The sequence below is a fragment of the Sebastes fasciatus genome, chromosome 19 (assembly GCF_043250625.1).
Source record: "Sebastes fasciatus isolate fSebFas1 chromosome 19, fSebFas1.pri, whole genome shotgun sequence".
Taxonomy (NCBI): domain Eukaryota; kingdom Metazoa; phylum Chordata; class Actinopteri; order Perciformes; family Sebastidae; genus Sebastes; species Sebastes fasciatus.
Genome location: NC_133813.1, coordinates 4,248,772 through 4,265,309, shown reverse-complemented (window position 1 = coordinate 4,265,309; position 16,538 = coordinate 4,248,772).

Genomic DNA, 16,538 nt, shown 5'->3' with positions numbered 1-16,538 from the left:
TCAGAGGGTAGAGCAGGTTGTCCACCAATCGGAAGGTCGGTGGTTCGATCCCTGGCTGCTCCGGATCTTGCTCAAGGACACATCGACATGTGTCCTTGAGCAAGACACTTAACCCCAAATTGCTCCCGGAGGCATAGCCATCGGTGTGTGAATGAGTATTTAGATTAAAATCCTGATGGGCAAAGTTGGCACCTTAGTAGCCTCTGCCATCAGTGTATGAATGGGTGAATACTGACATGTAGTGTAAAGCGCTTTGAGTGGTCGGAAGACTAGAAAAGCGCTATATAAGTCCAAGTCCATTTACCATTTACCATCTGGTCCGTAATCTCAGAGTATCAGGAGCAAGAGGCAGAGGATTTGTTGTCAAAGTGAAAAGCAAACGCACCTATTTGGCAATATTTCACGTTTAATCCCAATGCTATAAGGTTACCATAACGTTAATGAGGTAATCGCCGCGAGGTGGATGGAGCCGTCACAGCCGGTGTGCACAGAGCAGCGGCGCCAGGTAGACCCCCGCAGCAGAGCACCGTAGCAAAAGCTCTACCGGAGAGGCCAGACACACCGCCACCTGACGGTAAAGATCAGAGTCAGCGCTCTGCACATATTGACCGTAATCTTTCTTGTAAAATGTCCGGTGTAATCGGTAACACCGGTGTTGTCACAAGTTTATTAACCGATGGGAACATTTTTCTCACTGTCGCATCCCTACCAACGACCATTACAGGCATCGTACGGTACCTTCAGTACTGTAGAAAAAGAGTACCATCACTATTTTAAAATGTTGGCATCGACTTGGTACTGAACCGGTATTGGTTCTCGTGACATCCTTATCCGAAAGACGTTTATTTTAATTTTTTTTATTAATTCAAGGCAGAATGATAGGACGATCTTCTCTGCGCCACGGGCACTCCATGCACTGACTGTGACTGAATGTTGTGTTATTGACATCCGTGCGACCAATCAGGTAATGACAGACAAGGAGCATAACATCAAGCAGCGAGGGGCGGGAGTGTGCGGCGCGCTGACGGTCTACAGGTACAGAGCAGGAGAGAAAGAGAGAGGAGTGCGAATAGCAGACAAGATGAGTGACAGTCGGAAACGAAGCAGCATGTAAAATTAGGGTATTCTGGAAATTATAAGGTTAAGTATAATTATATTGAATAATTTAAGTGATATATCTGCGCACATACTAATCATAGGTCAAAACAGCTAAAGCTAAATTTGGCTGAATTATAAAAGGCAGAAGTGGTAAAGCGAAGAGCCGTTCGGGAGCCGAAAGAGCCAGCTCTTCTTGGTGAGCTGAGCCAAATGATCTGACTCACTAAAAAGAGCCGGAATTCCCATCACTAGGTGGTGCGCAGGGGCGCTGGCTGCGATGACGGCATCAAATCACCACTCCTTATATGGAAGCAGGCCCCGCCCCCTGTTTATAGACCCTGGAAATAGACTGAGAGCAGGGAAATAGAGCAGAGGACAACAGTCTGATGCTCCAGATTAAAGAAGGGGCAGCTATTAACCTAATTTCGCTTTAGTACACTGGAAGGGAATCCCTGAATTTGAATCAGTCAATTTGCTACCAAAACAATAATTCACATTACATTTACTCAAGTACTGTACAGTTACAGTTTATTTGTTTATTTGTTTATTTGTTTTGCACAATTTAAGACTACACAACATAAAAAAAAAAAAAAAAAGAATAATATACAGTGCAGGAAGAGGCAAAAAAAAACACTGGGCTTATCTGAAGCCTCCACCTAGAGACAAGATTAATATAAAGAAATAATATGACTACATAATTGACTACATAATAGTGATAACAAATAATTAGAACAAGATATATATAATAACAACAATAACAATAAATATATCAAGTTACAGTAGGCTACTCAAATTCAATTTGGAGGTACTTGTAGAGTATTTTACTTGGATATTTCCAGTGTATGCTACTTTATACTTGTACTCTACATTTTAGAGACAAATGTTGTATTTCTTTATTCCACTACATTTATTTCACAACTTTAGCAATAATGGAAGAAGTTCTCAGATCTTTTACAGAAGTAAAAGTAGCAATACCACTATGTACAAATACTCTGTTGCAAGTAAAAGTCCTGCATTCAAAATATTACTTAAGTAAAAGTACAAAAGTATCAGCATCAAAATACACTTTAAGTACAAACTCATTATGCAGAATGTCCCCCCTTACTAAAAATACGATTATTCAAGTGTGCTATTAGTATACTTCTTTTAAACTTAAAATAAGAGAGTATACTTTCAGTTTACTTTTTCTGTACTTATCAGAGATATACTTAACAAAAGTATACTTGGCTCATACTGAGAAGTATTCAGAAGAGTGTAAGTATACTTGGTTTATAGGCCTACTTGTACTTAATGTTTTGATCGAGATATACTTAAGAAAAGTATAATTAAGTATTCTTGCCATATAGGCCTATATAAAGGTATACTTGGCTTGTAGCAGTGCTTACTTTGTGATAGAGTAGCCTATTAAAGTGAGTGATTTCAGAATCATATATATTATATTGTTGAATTATAATTATTGATGCATTAATGTCTAAGCATACTGATGTTGTAGCTGGTAAAGGTGGAGCTGATTTTAACTACTTTATATACTGCTGGTAGTTTAAACTATGATAATACATCATAATGTATTAGTTAATATTATATATATACATTTACTTGATAGCTTTAGTTACTAGTTACTCTGCAGATTCATCTTATTAAAACAAAATATGCATCAAATAATACATTATGTCATATTATTATAGATTAAGCTACCCAGCAGTAGGCCTGTAGGTAATACAAAAAATGCTCCACCTTTACCAGCTGCAACATTAAAGGGAACACGTTAATGCATCACTAATTATAATCCAGTAATATAATATACATTCTGCATAATGTGTACTTTTACTTTTGGTACTTTAAGTATATTTTGATGCTACTTTTGTACTTATACTTAAGGCTTGCATCATTTGACTTGATATTAGAGGTGCGTATTCCCAAACAAATTGGCAATTAATCAAATTAACCAAAGACAGCTGTCTTTGTTTTTGTAAATTACATGCAATTGTGACACACATTTCCTCATTAGAGTGATTCTTGTTAGCCTTAAACCCTCTGACACTCTACATTTTATCAAGCCTGCTAATCTGCTTCACCGAGATAGTGTGGGTGAGGTTTGATAACATTTACTGACAGTGTCAGTGTCATCACATATTGATTCACATGTTGCTCAACTGAACATGTGGAAGTGTATGACATCGCTTCATCCGGCTGAGTCCAGGTCACTGCAAAATACACAAAAAAAACACGAATACAGAAATCTCTTATATGAAATAACTAAAGCTCTTCAAACTTTGTCAGAAGGTTTTGTCTTCCTGTTTCTACTAGTAAGAAGCTGATGAAGAAAATAGTTTTTTCAGGGCCTTTAAATCTGTATATTAGTTCTGGGAGGAACATTTTTCATTAGTGTGCTCCTTAGTTTGATTAGATTCATCCCAGGAAAGTAACTGTACTGTAAGTGATTTAGTGATCATCTGTTTTCTTTACACCAGGGGAGGAGTATTTTTAGTGAATTAAATTATGGTGAAATGAAGCGCCTCCTCTTTATAATGAGGCCCTCTGGAGCCCCAGCAGCACCGTCTCCAGAGTCACTTTACCAACCAACAAAGACTGCAGTCAGGATCAGCACTTACACGTTTATGAGGCCTGTCCACAGGAACATTAGCAAATATATGTGAGGTCAAACAAGGTTTCATCTGCGGTGCAGAGGCAGAGATAATATCCACTGAAAAATCTATTTATATATCCACGTTCATGTGTTCGTTGATGGCTACAATCTTGAGTTTTTATCTGCCTGCATGCACTCATAAATCAGAATACATTACCACTCTGCTTTAATGCAGTGGTTCCCAACCTATTTCCCTTGAAGCTCCCTCTACTTGTATCCGAGAAAAGCCGTCAGTCTCGTCAACATAAATAAAGTGATGACTTTACAACGCTCAAGAGTTATTGGAAATATTTGGATCACACCAGTCACAAGCAATCCCCCGCAGCCACCACTAGAATCTAATTCTACAAATAGTAATACTAATAATAATAGTGTGACCCTGATCTTTATCTGACACTGTGCACAAATACAGAGTTTAAACAGAATTAGGCCTACTAGGTAGCACAAAATATATCCTTTAAACTAGTTTTATATACAGACTTTTGTATAAATTATCCATTAAGTGTGTTATTATGATTTTAGTTATACATGTGCAAAGCTAATTTTAACAACCTCAGAGCAGACAAATCCTGGTGCACCCCCTCTGATCTTTGGCGTCCCCCAAGGGAGGCCAGACCCTAGGTTGGGAACCACTGCTTTAATGCCCACACACAGTACAAACCTGTGTGTTTTTTCTACAACATTTTAGTTTGTTTTTAGGTTGTCTCACTGTTTATGATGTTAATGGAGCAACCTATGTACAAATTAACTACAGCATTAGTCATTTTATCATGGGTTCAGTAAGGGCTTCAAATAATGAGTAATAGTTTTAGGTTTCCATGATTCTTTCCGTGCTTACGGGTACGTCAGACCAGCAATACGTCATCCAGAGTAGCCTCTCATGACCACCATGAAAACAACCCCGTGACCCTCATAGACGGTAACAGAGTAAACAGAAGAAGTTGAAACATGTCTCCAAACTTCTACTTTAAACAAATAACGCATATGCAGAAGAGTTGCTGTGTGGATCTCCAATTTGTTCCCCTTCCGTGTCCTAAAAAATATATAATCGAGGGGCTTTATGGGCTTTATGATAAGCAATATCCGGCCACTGTGTTGGACGGGGCAAAACTGAAGGGACATGGCAGCGATCAACCTGAATTTATTAAGGTATCGTGAACGCTCAGGTTCAGGCAAGGTCACAAAATAATTATAAGACGTGTATAAAACAAACGTTTGTATAAGAAGAGATGAATACATACAGATTTGTCAAAGTTACAATCCAAACATACGTTAAATTGCATTGAAGTCAATGGGATCTTCGGTTTTCTTTCCCCCAAAAGGGGGCGTGGCGTTAACTTTTTACGAAGTAACCATATGTTCCGGTCTGATGTATTGGAGGGAGATACTCTATTGTTTAACACTTCATAATAAGCGACATAACAGATTAATACATAAAGAATGCCGCTTCTCTTCATCTCCTTCCCTCTCTTGACATAAGCTTGCCTGTACTAATGTGAACCATGAGTCATGTGATAATCCTTTGCTCGATTTACCTCATACAGTGAGTTACAGGAGAGGAGAGCTTTTAGCCGTCATGTGTTTTTGTGAGTCTGAAGCAGTTCTATGAAATCATGAGACCCGGAACCGAAGAAACCACAAGACTTCTATTAGCTGCACAATCCAACTCCTCTCCTCCTCCATTAAAAGGAAACGTGTGAGTGGCAGGAAGCCGAGAGTTCAGTTAACAGGTTTTTGAAAGCTGTTGCCACAACAATATCCAGTAGTGAACTCACTAATCCAAACTGAATTTCATAGAAAGAGAATTTCATTAATGGCTTCTGGAAATATTGTCTGATTGATTGATTATTTCCTCCATCAAAGCATTTATCATCATATCAGATGTGATAAACACACTACAAGAGAGGGAAGTACATAGTTTATAGCGACAGTAGCAGGATATTTTTGGCATCACTGGGCAAAAATACCATAATAACCTTTCAGCATATTGTAATTCAAGTGTTCTGAGAGATAACTAGACTTCTGCACCTCCTCATGGCTCTGTTTTCAGGCCCGTGACGGTGGACTTTGGCCAATCACAGGTCATTTCAGAGAGAGAGAGCGTTTCTATAGGCTGTTCATTCAACGAAAGCAGCTGTAAATCACTCGCGAACTCCATCAAACGGTCAAACTACACACAGAAAATAATGGTTCTTTAAATGGCTGTGTGGTTCCACGAAGAACCATCCCCTACTAAAGAACCATTTTATATAGTGGATGGTTCTACATGTTTGTCATATGGTCCTTTGGGATATTAATAGGTTCTTGATTCTTGAGTTATTGGATGTTGGGGAATGATGTGAATTTGCAAAATAACCATACCTCTCCATGATCTGGGGATGGTTATACAGTATATATAGTATATTGTCCAATTGCAAAATGAGCCTGTATAATTCGAAATTAATAATTGTCACCCTATAGGGAGCGCTGATCAAATCTAAATTAATATTCTGTTACTGTAATGCCTATTTATTGCATACAAATGTAGCTGTAAAATGAGAAAGTTTGCTCCGGCTGGTGGGCGGTGTTTAATATTTCCTCAACTGATCTCAACATGGGTCACAAACTTTCTCATTTACAGCTAAACAGTGCACTACAAGATGTTTCTGAAAAAATTTGAGGAGAGAAATAGGCATTACAGTAGCATAATATTGATTCATATTTGATCAGCGCTGCCTAGTTTGACCATTTGATTGGAGTTCGCGAGTGATTGACAGCTGCTCAGAGACGGCAAGGCTCCAGATCAGCTCTGATTGGTTGTTTTCCTCCGGTCTGTGAAATCTTGCAGATGACATTTTGAACACCGGAGGACACAGAGGAACACGATTTTTTTCAGATTACCTGTCTCATGCACTATACTGTCAGGATATAGTGACCGTTTTATAAAAATTACTTTCTTCAGCTTTAAGTGGGTAAGAAAACTTTATTAGAAGAAGACTTTACTAGTAAAATCACTCCCCTGATTTCACATTAAATCCTAAAAAACTCACTCTCCAACCTGGTGGTACTGCCAGGGGAAGGGCGTGGACACATAACCTGTTGTTTGACTGGGTCAGATTCAAGCAGCTGATTTAATCACGGTGACATACAAATTGTCCCCGACTTAGTGGATCTGTGATTCGTTTAGAGGCCAGGAGTCGAGGACCATGACTCAGGCAGTAATGTGATTAAATCACATCCTCTTTCTCTAGCTGCATGTTCCACACGGGTCAGCAGCAAGTGGGCAAGAGGGAGGGAAGGAAGCATCTGGCTCACCGGGATGGATTCATTTACTTCATATATGTGTCATACACTTCCTAATGGACAAGAATATAACAATAGAGTAAAGTCAGGGAAAGTAGGACCTTAAGGAATTATAAAAACCTGACAGGAACTCTTTCAAGTTGTTTGGCGGCACTGATTGTATTACAACAGTTCCTAGAGTGGTGAGGTATAAGATATTTATCAGTAACAGGCTATTTTGCACCAGCTGCATGTGGACGTGACTGCAGCAGAATGTGAGGGAGGACAGTCTCAGGAAGAGTCTTGCATAAGACAACTCAGCAAAGGTTGGAGCAGGGTGAACCTGCCTTACTGTATAAGCTGACTGTGCCCTCTGCTGGCGGCCCGCACTGCTTTAAACACACTGTAGACAATAATAAAGGTGTTTGTGTGTGTGTGTGTGTGTGTGTGTGTGTGTGTGTGTGTGTGTGTGTGTGTGTGTGTGTGGTTTTATCTCATCAAGATGCAACAGCTGTGACACTAATCCTGACACCATAACATCCTTTAATAGAGGACTTTGAAACAGTAGCCAGGATACCGGGAGGAAGTATTAAAATGTTTACAGGCAGCGTGCGTCATGTGCACGAGTTAACCAGAGGGCAGCCAAAGTTCCCAGTTTAACAGCATAGCATTTTCTATATGTATACTGTGATAGTTAATGTACTGATTACTTTTTTTGTAAAATCTTTTTATTTTATATAATTTATTTATGAATCTTATTCTACTGTATTTAATTTTTTGGTGTAGTTAAAATTGAATTCTAAAAAATAAAGCATGAAAAATAAAAAATAAAGCATGGAAAAGTTTTGTACTTTTAGTCTATTTGAATCTATTTTGTCATTATTATAATAATAATAATCGTAATATTATTATTATTATTATTGTTATTATCCTTATTATTATTGATAATAATGCTATTATTATTGTTATTATTATTATTCATAATAATAATAATAATAATAATAATAACAACTTTACTTATAGCGCCTTTGAAATGAATGTTTTGAATTTTGAAAAAATATTTTTTTATGCTATAAAAATAAAGCATAAAAATAAGTTTTGTACTTTTTTAATTTAGAGTTTATTTTATCTGCTGCATATTTTTGATAATAATAATAATAATAATAATAATAATAATAATAATAATAATAATAAAAATAATAATAATAAAAATAAAATAATTTAATAATACACCTTTGAAAAACAAATTTACAAAATATTTTTATTAGTAAAACACCCAAAACTAAACAGAGACAGAAGATAGAGGAAGCAGCATCCTCTGCTGTCTGAGGCCAGTACTACATGCAGTATGAACCTTTATGCTGCTGCAATAAGAAATAAAATCCCAACATTTTGAAGTCTCAAGCAAACTTTAAACAAACATAATCCCCAAAGGCATATTTATATAGTATATATCTCTGACTGTCCACGGAGCACTGTGAGCTGAGAATAAAGAGATAAACTGTATAAAGTCTAACTCTTAGACATTTCAAAGTGTGCTCAGCCACATATATATATATATATATAATAGATCAGCGTGGACTCATTCATGCATTATGGATGCTGTCAAGCCGGTTTCTGTCCTCGCTGCTGTCTTGTCCAGACAGATGAGAAATATTTGCCTCGAGTGGCTCCAATTTCCTCCTGAGAGCACTGTTGAATTTAATTTAAATTGTCGCAGTGCATCTTCTCAATCCACACACACACACACACACACACACACACACACACACACACACACACACACACACACACCTGCTCAGCAACTTATTGTTTCAAATTATTGAACTGGTCAGGTAAGTCTGAAGAGCTCTGGGAAGAATTAATACAAACTCACAGTTAAAACCAATACATTGTTTTTTGTATAACGGAATTAAATACAGCATGTCATTGTATTACAGTGATCCAGTCCATAAGTGTTGTCCATATAAAAGTGGATGAAAGATTTGTTAATGTGAAGACATGAACTTCATAAAGGATGTGATTAAGCCTGCATATATTTATGTTATTAAACTACACTCTGAAACTGCTGTACAAGTTTCTTGCAACAGGCGTTGTCTGTCTGATCTATTTCAGTCCTCAAGCACTCGGGGTCATTTTCCCTCCATGTATAATCTCAGTATCAATGTTCAGGATTCTCAACTGAACAGACGGTCCTTTAAGTATAAAAAGTGTATAAAGAAGTGAACATTTCCAGACAGATAACAGATACTCTCTTCCCTTTAGAGACTATTTCAGCCCACATGAAGTACTGAGGAGGAAGGAGGTCATATTTATCACTCATTAGTTTCCACTGCTGCCTGTGCTCTTTAGTTATGAGTAGAATAAAATGAATGAATCAGTTTATTCTTGAGTGCAGCGCTGCAAATTAAAAAATGTAATTCTACATTCAATAGTGTTAGACTTCAATTACATGAACTCTCACCTCCAGTAAGGCATGATAAAACATTATGTTTATGAATCTGCAACCTCAGTAGAATTTTTTTCTGTATAGCAATAGAAATAGAGAGAGCTGCTACTGATAAATAGAAATCTTTCTACTAGAATGAGCTCATATCACAGGGAGGAAAACCACAGAACTCGTCTGTGTCCAGTGTGACCAGTAGAAGGCAGTGTGGTGTTTTGGTTGAGTAGACTGAATGATCACTTCTCCTTTCTCGTCTTTTTCACTTGTTTAACACATTGAGGAAGCTCACCAGCAGAAACAAGAAGCTTTTATTATGCTCAAACAACTCTATGTTCAGGCTACAGTTCATTACTTGTTTTGAGACATTAAAACTTCTACTACAAACATTACAATTCAAGGTTCAAGGTTAATTTATTGTCATTCAACACAGGGTTGCAGTTGCACAATGAAATGTAGTTGTAGTCCCTTTATGCAATAACGCTTTATATTAAGGGCCTTGTAATTAGCATTAGCTAATAAGATGCTTATTAGCATTATAATGTGTTAATATGACTATATATGTGTTAATAATAGCATTATAAACTGCTTAAGAGCATTAATACAGTTTTTAACACAGCATTAAACAGCATTACAAACACATTTACTGAGTTTGTATTGAGGTTATCTTACCTATTGTGTCATTATTAAACCTTTACTAAGCTTTTTTGTTGCTTTATTAAGATAAATACTTACTTTTTTTTATGCATTTATTAGCAGTTTACTATGCACTTATTGACAGTTAATTGTGCTTTTTGCAGATACCGGATGTAAAGCGAGAACAATACCTTATTAAGGTTAATAAATCCTTTGTTATGTACATATTGACAGTTAACTATGCTTTTTGCAGGTACCAGATCTAAAGTGGAAACACAGGGATGTAACTTGTTCACAGAAAACTTTCTGTTTATTTCAATAATAAGAATACATTCCTAAAGGGAGCAGGTATACGGAGTACGTATACGGCTGCAACACACACACTTTCAGAACTCCATTAAAGCACTTTGTCATGCTACGCTTGCTAAGCTATTCCCATAATTGATTTACAGAATCTAACTCCTGAAAGACGATACGCTGAGCTAGTGAACTGTGAGAAGCTTCATAATGAGGAAAGCCTTTCATGGAGCTCCCGTAATAAGCCTGGAAAGGATCCCAGCAGTCTGAATCTGTCTAACATGAGGAGCGTGATGACTCAATGCTGCAAGATTCAGACTCTTATTTAGCTCCTGTCATTTACCTCTTCCGCATACCGCCTGCTGTTCTCGACTCATTTATAATTTACACAGTTAAGTGGAGTCAAAGCTAAGAAAGTGTGCTGACGTGTTCAATTCAAAAGGCTAAAAAAAGACTATAAATATCCATTTTAATGACTATAATGTCCCAATATTTTGACTATGACTATAGGCCGGGAGCCAGGTCCACCTCTCAGGATGTTGTCTGCTACCTTTTTCTCACTATTATTTCCATTTAGCCTATACTTTGGGTCATCACAAGTTGATAACCAGCACTCCTGACTTGGGGCCATTTGGTATCAGGGAGCCTTAAACCCCTTTTTTGGGAATATTAAGGTGCTAGAAATTTACATTCACATATCTGGAGGTCAAAGGTCAAGAGACCCCCTTTGAAAATGGCCATGACAGTTTTTCCTCGCCAAAATTTAGCGTCAGTTTGGAGCGTTATCTAACCTCCTTGACGACAAGCTAGTATGACCTGATTGGTACCAATGGATTCCTTAGGATTTCTAGTTTCATATGATGCCAGTATCTTCAATCTAGCGTCATACCTGAGCCGCTACAACTTTGTTGCGTTGATGCATTAAAGAAACAAATGGTGTTTAAGTCCAGTCTCTTGCAATAGCAATTTCTGCATATTAAAACTAATATTTTTTAGGTGTCTGCATACAGTGTACTCAGTAACCTGCATGTCTGGGTGAAGCAGTGGGTTCTGGGAGGAAAAATGTGTGTCCATGTGTGTGTCCATTTGTGTGTGTCCTCCATCCCAGTTTTAAAGACAACAGAGCAGAACGCCGGCCGAGCGGCAGCCTGAAATACAGCTCATTTGTCAGTGACACGGGAATGCTTTGACCTTCCCCAAGACAGGCAGGCTTTGCCGACTCAGCGGTTTCTCTTTCTAGCCGAATTACAGTCGTCATCCGCATGAGTGAGAACGGCTCCCCTCGTACACAACACGCTGTTTAATAACCAGCAGCTGAGGCAGAGCAGGAGGTCTGGGTAGAATAATACTTTAGAATATGGATACCGCTGGAAAATAACGGTTCAAACTGTTCACTTATACACTGGACATTAATATCCAGTACAGATGGTGTTCAGGATTAATAAAGAGAAAGACCACCTTCTGTCTCCAGAACAGCTTCAACCAGCCTGAACTGTTAATAATGTGTTTTTGCTTGTAATAAGTAAAAAATCTGCAAATGGATGAAGTGAAATTTCGATGGGGTAAGATTTCTTGAAATAATATGTAATATTTAGGCCTCTCAAGATAAAAACAGATCTTGAAATTAGCTGGGAAAACTCATTTGGAGCTATATTTCACCAGTATCAGGAAGTGTTGTGTGTCATAATAAGCCTGTAATGCGTTTCACTTAACAAGATATTCAAGATGCATTGTGTAAAAACAAGTCCCTATATCTAACTGAAATGTTATTTGTTAGGTGATTGTGTCTTATATGAAGTGTTATGAGATATTTCCACTAGTAATTAGACAAATATACTTTGCTATTGCGTTTTTTTAAATTTCTGAAGTAGGTGAGATTGGAGCAAATATGATTAAAAAAAAGTTATTTTTATAAAACGGTCGCTATATCGTGACAGTAGTACATGAAACAGGTAACCTGAAAAGTGCCTTTGTGTCCTCCGGTGCTCCTAACGACATCTGCAAGATTTCACAGACCGGAGGGAAACAAGCATTAAGAGCTGATCTGAGGTCTTCTGTCGATCTGCCGTCTATGAGAGCCGGCTGTCAATCACTCGCGAACTCCGACCAAACAATCAAACTATGCAGCGCTGATCAAATATGAATCAATATTCTGTTACTGTAATGCCTATTTCTCTCCTCAGATGTTTCCAGAATCATCTTGTAGTGCACGGTTTAGCTGTAAAATGAAAAAGTTGACCATGACCACCACATGACTGGAGCACAGCCAATAGGAACGCTCTCTCAATGAAATTACCTGTGATTGGTCAAAGTCTCCCGTCACAGGCTAGATGTTCTAAAGCCTGAAAACAGAGCCATGAGGAGGAGCAGAAGTCTAGTTATCTCTCAGAACACTTGAATTACAATATGCTGAAAGGTTATTATGGAATCTTTGCCCAATGATGCCAAAAACATACTGCCTACTGACACTGTTTATTGGAGAAGACATGGAGACATGTCCTGCCTTTGAAGACACTATAAATGGACAAATTGTGATGTTATTATGAAACAACATGAATATGTTTCATATGATTTTCCTGAGTCGAGGGTCTAATGATAGAGTGAGTCATATGGTCAGAATATAAAAAAAATCTGGTGCAATCGGGTGCAAGCGGCCGAAATGGGTTTCCTCAGGAGGGTGGCTGGCGTCTCCCTTAGAGATAGGGTAAGAAGCTCAGTCATCCGTGAGGGACTCGGAGTAGAGTCCTTGCTCCTTTGCGTCGAAAGGAGCCAGTTGAGGTGGTTCGGGCATCTAGCACGGATGCCTCCTGGGCGCCTCCCTTGGGAGGTGTTCCAGGCACGACCAGCTGGGAGGAGACCACGGGGAAGACCCAGGACTAGATGGAGAGATTATATCTCTACTCTGGCCTGGGAACGCCTCGGGATCCCCCAGTCAGAGCTGGTTAATGTGGCCCGGGAAAGGGAAGTTTGGGGTCCCCTGCTGGAGCTGTTGCCCCCGCGACCCGATCCCGGATAAGCGGTTGAAGATGGATGGATGGATGGATGGATGATCAAATTGACTTGATTTGACTCTGAGAGTCATGCATAAATAAATAACAGCTGTGTAAACTCTATTTAACAAACCCACACAATTATACAGAACTGTGAATAAACAACCAGCAGGCTACACTGCTGCGCTGTCCTCAGATCAGACGTTCATCCTTCTCTGTCTCTGATCATCCATGATTTGTTTAGTTTTCCTCTACCAAATTATGATTTCACCTGATGCACATGTACTAAAAATGTATTTCTTATTATTATTGCTATTATTCAGCTCAGGTTGCTCTGTTTATGCACAACTTTAGGTCACTGTCAAAACTGATGAAACAAACAAACAAACAAAATGAAACTGTGCAATGAACAAACCAAAACGAAACAAACCCAGACACTTCTATATTTTGTTTGACATGTCAGAATGTCTTCCTGAGAGAGGCCTCTCTGTGTCTCTCTCCATGATGCTGAACAGTTTCCTCTAAATACACTGCCTCATATTTTTTAATAGACTGTGAATATTTTTATATTTAAGCACAGCGAGGATAGAGACTATTAACATTAGTCAATAGAAGCAATGCTTGCCTCACAATACCAGACCCTGCTGGCCAACATAGATTCATTACACCGGTTCTTTTTCTGCTGTGACATGTCAAAATTTCTGGTGTGAAAAAAAGGTCAATTAACTAATAAAAGCACAGTCAGCTGGAAGAAGAATATCCTGTAACAATATGAAGAAATCTATACTGTTACATAAATATTAAAGAACATAAAAGGTCAGCCATTTTTGGAAATGTGTTTATTTGCTTTCTTGCTGAGACATCACTCTCATCTGTCAGTTCAATATTATGCTCTTTTTATCTATTTCAATTTGAACTTTTTCTAAATTTAGTGCAGCAAGATGAGACGGGTGATACTAGACAAGAAACAAGTTAATACATTGGGTGATGTGACAGGATTAACATGACAAGGCAAAACAAACAAAACAACGAAAGGAGTGTTTTTAAGAACAGAAAGAAAAGGGAGGGAAAAAATAGAGAGGAATAAATATAGTGTTCCTGGCAGGGGTGGATTACGATATCTCATGGTCCAACCATTTTGTGATATTTTGTCTTTATTTGTATTTCTTAATTTTCCTTTTTTAAAATTTATTTATTTAGGTATTTATTTTTATTTGTACTTTTTTAATATTTTTATTTTTATATTTATAATTATATTTTTATTTTTATTTTTATTTTTATTTTTATTTTTATTTTTATTTTTATCTTTATTTTTATTTTTATTTTTATTTCAGTAAACTGAATATCTTTGAGTTGTGGACAAAAAAAGACGTTTGAGGATGTCATCTTGGGCTTTGGGTAACACTGATTGACTGTTTTCACCATTTTCTGACATTTCATAGACCAAACAACTAATCAATTAATCGAGAAAACATCAACAGATTAATCAACAATGTAAATTATGGTACATTGCAGCTCTAAAGATAACCATCTCTTGCTTGTAGCTTCATATTTAACAGACAGTTATGAGAGTGGTTTCAATCTTCTCATCTAACTCTCAGCAAGAGAGCAAATAAGCGTATTTAAACTATTCCTAGAATCAGTTATTGTGTCGTATAGACTGACAAATTTAACTTTCTGAAAGTCAGATGCACCTTCGATGCACCACACAGGAGGAGTTCTGCTTATATAAGATGGAACGCTTTTGTAGACATCAGCTAGGTGTCCTTCGCTCATTGTATATTCTGGTAGAATGCTAAGTATAGATCTTCTCAGAAAGACTGTGCTCTCATACCTCCTCTCTCTCGCTGTCTCTGTGGATGATGCTGGCTGTGAATAACAAATAAACCTTTTTGTATGTGTACAAGTCTCAGCAGCACACTATAGTGTCAAGGAAACGTGTGAAATGCTGAATAACTGGAAAAATGTTCCAGTTTTGACTCCTCATTAATGCTTAAAAATGACTTTATTCTCTCTCATCATTCACTGAATCAGTCACAGGAGATGTGTGTCTGCTGGAGGAGCCTCTTAACCTTCAGAGGATCACTGACAGTTTATAAGAGGAGGAGAGGAGGACTTCTGACTCCCAAAAAAGGAAATAAGAGCATCCGTTTCTCACATACAAACAGGGCCCATGTGTGCTGTGTTCGCTCAGTATACAGCAGCCTATAGCTACTAAAAGATATAGAGGCTGTAGAGGCTTTTCTTCAGTCTGAAGAAAGACCTTTTCTCTTCTAATCTTAATTAAATTACATGGAGGAGCAAGACAAATGGCCCGAGGGGCAGACGCTGGCACTTTCACGACATCGTGCTGGATTGTTAGCAGGATGGTCATAAATCCAGTTACTGTTTAGAACCTGGATAAAACTGTCTACTACTACTACTACTACTATCCTCCAGTGGGAGTCTAAGTGTGAGGAAAGCTTCGGCTACAGTGCTTATTCTGACCAACAGCGACTCCACTCTAAAACACATATAATCATTACTTCTGGCATTACATTTCATTATTAGTAACAGCTCTTTTGTTATCTTTGTTGCCTGCTTTTGTCCTTCTAATATATATTTTCAAACATATGGCTCAGGCCAAATGGGAAAATGTAAGTTGGTTGTAAATTAGATTAAATATAAAAGACAACTTTTTACATAATTTATGACATTTTAAGATAAACAAAACTTTTTTACATTCTTATTTCATTTTAAGATGTCTAGAATTGAGTGGTTAGCTGAAAAAAATGCAAAACTTGTATTTTTTAATTTAATTTTTTTTGGTTTTATTTATTAATTAATTAATTAATTAATACATTTATTAATTAATTAATTTTTTTATTTTATTTTTATTTTTATTTTTATTTTTATTTTTATTTTTATTTTTATTTTTATTTTTATTTTCTAACCCTAACCCTATTTTTATTTTTATTTTTATTTACTTCTTGGGCTTTGGGAAACACTGATTGACATTTTTCAGCATTTTAAAAATGAGATGTCTATAATCGAGTGGTTAGCTGAAAAAAAAATGCAAAACCTTTTTATGTTGCATACATATAATAATATAATAGGACAGAACAAGCTGTAAACACAACATTGAATCACTTTAAAATCGATATGGTGAGCGTGTTAAGAAACACAT